At 49.1% G+C, this 7,493-nt stretch overlaps 2 non-coding genes across 2 annotated transcripts; both read right to left on the reverse strand.

Annotated features, from left to right (window-relative positions):
• Positions 1 to 2,891: 2,891 nt before the first annotated feature.
• Positions 2,892 to 2,963, reverse strand: Trnad-guc (transfer RNA aspartic acid (anticodon GUC)). Its single transcript has one exon. It is a non-coding gene; the product is annotated as a tRNA-Asp (tRNA).
• A 159-nt stretch (positions 2,964 to 3,122) lies between these two features.
• Trnad-guc (transfer RNA aspartic acid (anticodon GUC)) lies at positions 3,123 to 3,194 on the reverse strand. Its single transcript has one exon. It is a non-coding gene; the product is annotated as a tRNA-Asp (tRNA).
• Between the last annotated feature and the right edge of the window lie 4,299 nt (positions 3,195 to 7,493).

Raw genomic sequence — 7,493 nt, forward strand, 5'->3', positions numbered from 1 at the left:
TAAGAAGGCTTTGAAGTGATCGACGATCCCTTGTTTGATGTCGTTTTTGTCGGACGTGATGTCATTGCCTTTAGCTAGCTGGCGGATTTCCTTCCGACATGCGTACCTTTTCTCGTCTGAGAGAGCTCGTTTTGTTGGCGCTTCTCCCGCCCACAGCTTCTCAGACCTTGATCGCACAACGGCGGCTTTGTATTTCTCAGAGTCTATCCTTTCGAGTTCGGCTTTCACTTCCTTTATTTCGTTAACATACACACCAGGCTGGACACTTTCCATGCAGATGAAAAATTGCAGTTGCTGGCGAAGGTTCGTTTCTGCCTGTTTCAGGTTATGCCGAAGGACACTGCTTCTTTCAATAGCCATTGTTTTTACTTTCTGTTTAAATTCTTCCCATTTAATGGCGAAGCTTGCTAATTCGACTGAAATCAGGTTTTCTAGTTCCTTCGCAACGGCATCAACGAAAGCATCGTCATCCAGCAACAGCGCGTTCAATTTCCAGAGGTCCCAGTTAAAGGTGTGTTTGATCTGTCTTTTCCCGAAAGTGGCAGTTACCAAGCAGTGATCGCTATATGCAATGGGTTGCACATCATATTCACTACACAAGGGCACCAATTCGGCAGACACATATAATCTATCTAGCCGAGTGTGGCTATCACGCTGGAAGTGCGTAAACTGCGGGTGGGTACCGCTGGCGAAGACACTACCGATATCTTCCAAGTCGTAATCGTGCACCAGAGCATTTAGCAATACAGCACTCTTATCGCGAACGCGTGAAACTTTTGCGCGATCGTCAGCAGTGCACACACAGTTAAAATCCCCCAGCAGTATGACCACCTTGTGGCAGTTTACGTACGCTTCAAGTCGCTCAAAGAAGATTCGCCGGTCTGTTTCAATATTTGGCGCGTAGATACAAATGACTCGGAAATCCATATCGCAATAACAAAAATCAGCCACTAAAAGGCGACCTGTTTCACACGAAAACACTGACTTCACACAAATGCCAAAGTTTCTTCGAATGAATATAGCGCAACCACCTGATCCACCAACAGCGTGAGAAACACACACGTCGAAGTGCGCACGAAAATTGGACACCATTCCGTCGGTTAGCTCTTGGCTCTCTATTTTGGTTTCTTGGATTCCCACAAGATGCAAGTCATTATCTAAGAGTAGGTGACTTAGCTGACATTGCCGCCTTCTTGCACCGAGCCCTCGTACATTTAACGTGGCTACACGTAGCGCTCCTTCGATATTAGCTGCCATGGCTACACGGTAGAATGGTGCCCGTCACAGTTACGCAGGGACGAGTGTTGATAATGACGCGCCGATAACCGCGTTGAGTGCCACAAATGGGAACACAACCCGACCTCTCGAAAACAACACTGACATGCAACTCGGGCCCTCGTTCCTGACACATATCCAAGAGAATAGCGCTCAGGGTGACGGCCATTGCACTCACGAACCCCCCAACCCGCCTCAAGCAAAACACAGTACAGAACTACGGAGGCGGTTTACCCGCCTGCCGTGGATCGGCCGTAATGTTCGGCCGCAGCTTCAAGGTTGGTCTCCTCATACCTGGCGCTTTGGGCGGTGGCTCGTCTCCGCCGCTGCTGTCCTGCGTCGTAGCCAGGCTATTGGTCTGGTCGCGCGGACGTTTCCCCGCCTGCAAGTTGGCAAGCCCGGTATGGGTGTCCATGTCTTCATGTTCAGGGGGGGTGGAGGCCGCTCCCGGGTCAGGTGGGCTCTCTTCCTCACGGTTCGGCATGGCTACAGTGCCCTCCACTTGCTCTTGCTGTTCAGTGTCGACGGCTTCATCGACATGTTGCCCCTGTTTCTGAGGTCGTGCCTCCGACTCTGCCACCTCGCCAGCTGCTTCCTTAGCCGTGGTCGATGTGTCTTCCATATCCGCCTCGTCCATGAGTAGGGCGGAGTTGTCGTCGTTGCTCACGGGTCCGGTCACGCTAGCGTACGTCCGCTCGCACTGACTCTCTTCGTGACCGAAGCGTCGGCAGGCACCACACCGCGGAATGCGGCAGTCGCGACGAATATGGCCCGTCCCGCGGCAGCGTATACGCAGAGAGGGGCCCTGCCCGGCACAACCACAAGAGCCAGCTCGCCGGAGACGCTCACCTGGTGTGGCAGGTCGTCAAGCATTACGCCCGGCTTCAACTTGAGCGTAACCAGTCTTGTGGTAGAGTTCTTGTCAGCCACGCCATGCACCCGCCACCGGTCGCGGGCGACGTCCGTGACCTTTCTAAACGGCGCGAAGGCAAGACGCACGTCCTCGTCAGGAACGGTGTGCAGCAGCCAATGCACTTTTAAGCGTACATCCTGGTTGGCGGGGTCAATGACGAGGCATCGGCCCTTCTTGACCTGTAGCTCACCAACACTGACGATCTTCTTCACAGCTTCGTTGTCTTTGAAGGTCACGGCCCAAACATGGCTCATACGGTAGGCCCCGAGAGCCACCACTTCCGGCAGGAGCGATAACGGGGCGAGCGCATCGCGGAAATCTTCCACCCGGTATGGGCGGGCCCTGATATCACGATGTAAAAAAACTGTGTTCACAACAAAACGCCCTGTTGGCAAACTCGGCAAAACAACTTGGTACTCGTTGTCCGCAACGACACTCCTGTTACCGCGGCCGCTCTGGGCCGCTGAAGCCGCTCCTAGGGAGCCCGTCATCATGCGTCCGTCCCGCTCGGTGGCCGGAAGCAGAATTACTATACTAACGAGGAGAACGGAAAACACGGTTACAAGTAGAGCTCTATAGATAAAAGGGGGAAACATGCCTAGCACTGTTAACCTTATCTGACTGCGGGTGCGTGCGCGATGCCATCGTCCTCGCGCTAGCACGTATAAGCCTATAGACGAAAAACAGGAATAAAAAAAAAACGCTCCCCGTCGGGGAATCGAACCCCGGTCTCCCGCGTGACAGGCGGGGATACTGACCTCTATACTAACGAGGAGAACGGCTAGCAGGGTTACAAGTAGAGCTCTATAGATAAAAGGGGGGAAAATCCCTAGCACTGTTAACCTTATCTGACTGCGGGTGCGTGCGCGATGCCATCGTCCTCGCGCTAGCACGTATAAGCCTATAGACGAAAAACAGGAAGAAAAAAAAAATTTTCCCCGTCGGCGAATCGAACCCCGGTCTCCCGCGTGACAGGCGGGGATACTGACCACTATACTAACGAGGATTTTTTTTCTTTATTGCCAGTTACATAACAACATATATACAACGCACAGGAATTCACCGCCTCGAATTCAAAACAGAAAAAGACAGTACAGTTCTAGGTGCAAGTGTACTTTGTCAGTAAATGTTTAAAACAGCTTAATGGCTGCAAGCTGTTCAAAGGTTGGTAACCACTCAGGTGGTTCACTGAGTACTTTATAGACTTCGCGAATAAACAAGATGTTTTCTATAAAATATTCTCTTGCCCGTTTTGCGCGTACATCTTCATTTCGCACCGCCATTCGTGTTTTCCACACGCTGTGCATGCAGAGTAACATCACCATGTCACATGGCACGCCTTCTGTCTCATCAAAAGGTAAAAACCGGATTCCAAAGGGTGTTAATGGGAATTCTTTCTTAATGGTCCTTTGTAGAATGTCCCAAAGGAAGACTGAATCCCAGCACTCCAGAAAAATGTGCTCAATTGTTTCCGGTTTCTTGCAGATGTGGCAATTAACACTCCAGGGTACAAAGATCCCTTTCTCCTGCAGCCATGGCTTGACAGGAAGCGTGCCAGTGTGTAGCATAAAGAAAAAGGTTTTTGTCGTTGGTCTTACTGGCATTCCTTTAACACGCTTCAACACGTTCTGCTCTCGCCCCAGTGCATATATTGCACGGTATATTGGCACGGGACACATTTTATTTATTAAATCCTTATATAATCGCTTTCTTGCGACAGTACTAAGGTACTCCATAGAAAAGTGTGCTTTTAAAAGACGGAAAGCACTTATCACTTCGAACAAAAAACCTCGGACAACTACTTTCCTTCTAGCACATGACGTCACTACATACTCTGGCAGTGCGTCACCTAATCGCGTCTGGATAACGCACCGCAAAAAACAATTGCTTTCATGTCGCAAGAATATGAATCGCGACACTATCTGTTTCAAAAACAAATGCGATAACCCCAAACCTCCTTTCTGCACTGAATGAAACAGATTCAAACGACTCGTGCCCTCCCATCCGGACCCCCACACGAACAAAGCAAACACCCTGTGCAACTTCTGTACACACACTCGCGACATACATAAAACTTGTAACATGTAATACACTTTGGCTACAAGAAACACATTGCACACCGTGGCTCTCGCGAATATTGACAGATTCTTGCCACCCCACTTCGTTGTTTGTGCTTTAAGCCGCTCGGTTTGCTCGGTCCATTGCGTGGTAGTATCGCGATAGTATTCTAAAGGAACACCAAGATAACTGGCTGGCGTATCAGTGAACGGTATCGTTTCGACCATTGCAGGCCGGCTATCCCATTCACCGTGCCAAAAGCCTAAGCTTTTTTGCCAACTTATGGCACTCCCGGTGAGAGCGCAAAACCTTCTTGCATCCTTGACTGCTTCCCGAATGCTCTCTTGATCAATGCAAAAAAGCGCGATGTCATCTGCGTAAGCTAATATTTTTACCTCTTGCGTTAAGAGACGGTAGCCGCGAATATTTTTGTTTTCCCGTACTTTCAGACAGAAAGGTTCAAGAAAAATGGCAAAAAGTAAAGGAGACAAAGGGCACCCCTGGCGCACACTGGATAACACTGGTATATTTTCACTAATTCTTTTGTTGATTACCAGGTGAGCTGAACACTTCTCATAGGCCATGGCTACTCCGTCCTGAATCACTTTTCCTACATTGATGTGTTCTAACACTGCAAGGAGTATGCTGTGAGCAACCCTGTCGAAAGCTTTTTCTAGGTCTAATTGAACCATTGCTACACGTTCGAGGTTTGCGTCGCAACACTCCAATATACTCCTAGCGACGTGAATATTCGACATTATTGTCCTTTTTCTGATACCACATGTTTGGTGAGGACCTACTATTAACTTGATAACTGTCTGCAGTCTTTTTCCAAGCCCTTTCATGTAGATCTTGTAATCCACGTTCGTGAGGCTTATAGGCCTGTATCCATTAACGAATTGCAGCTTTACCGCTTCATTGGATTTCGGCATAAGTACGACGTGACTTTTCCTGAATGATGGCGGCAAGTGCTTAGTTTCATGAGCTTCCGCAACAACACAGTAAAGTAACTCAGCTAGTTCCACCTTGAAAGTTTTATAGAATGAAGCTCCTAGGCCGTCAGGTCCAGGCGCTTTTCCTTTACCCAAGTCTTCAATGGCTTCTTTAATTTCTTTAGCCATGATAGGGCTCTCGAGTCCCTCTTTAATTTCATCTTCTAGTTTCGGCAGAAGCGTTAGAAAAGTGTTAACAAACTCTACCGTAACGGGCACCTGCCTACCCAGCAAAGCTCGGTAGTGTTTAACGAAAGCTTTCTCAATGACTTCTTGGTCTTTAGACATTGCGTCGTTAAACCAGATTTCGTTAATTATGTTCTTAGAAGCGTAACTCTTTTCGTCACTGAGCGCCCGCTTAGTTGGCGTTTCTCCGAGCCACAGTCGATCGGCTCGTGCTCTTATCGCAGCCCCTTGATAAGTTTCGGCGTCCAACGTTTCAAGTTCGCATTTAATTTCTCGTATCTGCTTAGAAAAAAATCCCGGCACTGTGCACTCCGCATTTAGAAAGTAATCCAGCATGTTTTGTAGTTCTTTCTCTCTTTGTTTTGCTTTATGACGTACCACGCAAGCCCTCTCGATTGCACTCATTTTCACATCAATTTTGAACAGCTCCCATAGCTCAGCATAGTTTGATGTGACATCCATTTGCATCCCATCAATTTTTTCCTTTACAGTTTTAACGAAACATTCATCACTTAAGATTTTGTCATTCATTTTCCACAGTTCCCAGTTAAAGTTAGACCCTTTAAGCTTCTCGCCCACTGTACAGGTTACCAGGCTGTGGTCACTGAAGCTCACATGCTTTACTGTGTAGCTAGTGACCGTGCGCGCGAGGCTTGCTGATACGTATAGACGGTCTAGTCGAGCGTGACTCTCACCTTGAAAGTGAGTAAAAAGAACACTGTTTCCGCTTAAAACGTTTCCCACGTCTACTAAATCATAGCCTGCCATGATTGCGTTGAGTTGATGTGCACTTTTATCGCGTACTACAGTATTCGGCACCCTATCTTCGGACATGCATACACAATTAAAGTCTCCGAGGACGACGACATTTCTTTCACATTCCAGAAGTGTCTCAACATAGTCAAAAAATATTTTCCTATCACAAACATTGTTCGGAGCGTACACACAGATCATTCGCCAACCAACATCATTTAAAGAGAAGTCGCACAGTACCAATCGTCAATCTTGGGCCGTCATTACACTTTGTTCAACAATGCCTATTGAATTACGCAAAAATAAAAGACAGCCACCGGCCTTGCCTACCGCATGGCAAACACAAATGCTATAACGCAATTTAAAAATATCGACCATTTTGTCCGTTTGCTCTTCACTTTCAATTTTAGTTTCTTGAACCGCAAGAACGTCTATGTCATTTTCTAGCATCAGGCGACTTAATTGGGCTTGTCGCCGTCTGGCGGTTAACCCACGTACGTTAAGCGTGCTAATACGTAATGCTAGCCCAAGATTATTTGCCATGGAAAGAGAAGAGCAAGCGATAACACAATAACTTTATGGAATCAAAGGTAGTGTAACTTACAGATATTCTCTGCGCTCTTATAAGCTCCGTCGCATGCGACGAAGCCACGACGTCTCGCTCTTCGGCACACATCATTGACCTCGATCGTTCCAAAAACCCGAGTCACAACTTAGCGTTCTACGAGAACAGCACCCCGCTACTGCGGAGGAACTGTCGGCGTTGTCTGCTTATCTGGGGGAACGGCCGGCGTCTGCCGTCCGTCCGAGGGAACTGCCGGCGTCTGCCGCCCGTCCGAGGGAACCGCCGGCGTTTGCCGTCCGTCTGGGGGTACTGTCGGCGTCGTCTGCTTGTCTGGGGGAACTGCCGGCGTCTGCCTCCTGTCTGTCGGAACGTTTGGTCTAGGCTTAAGCGTAGACCGGCGGAAAACGGAGGCCTTCGAGGGCGGCCCTTCGTTGCTACCACCGTCGTCTTGCTCAAGCGTGCCATCCACGTCGGTGACTTCCCGGGGCCTCTTTGAAACTGCGATGGCTTGGTCGTTTTTCTCGCAAGACTCATTGAGTCCGGCCGCGCCAGGGTTGCCCTGTCGTAGAACGCCCTCGGTATCCACCGCATTGTCTTCGCTTTCATACACCATCGCATTTTCCGCAGCCGGTTCACCTTGCGCTTCGCTGTCCCTACCCTCACTGCTGCCCTTGGTAGGTTGGCACTTGTCGCTAGCCGAGACCACTGGCTTCTCTTGCTTGCCTTGTGGGTCACCACCCCCTCCAGCAGT

The sequence above is a fragment of the Dermacentor silvarum genome, chromosome 7 (assembly GCF_013339745.2).
Source record: "Dermacentor silvarum isolate Dsil-2018 chromosome 7, BIME_Dsil_1.4, whole genome shotgun sequence".
NCBI lineage: Eukaryota > Metazoa > Arthropoda > Arachnida > Ixodida > Ixodidae > Dermacentor > Dermacentor silvarum.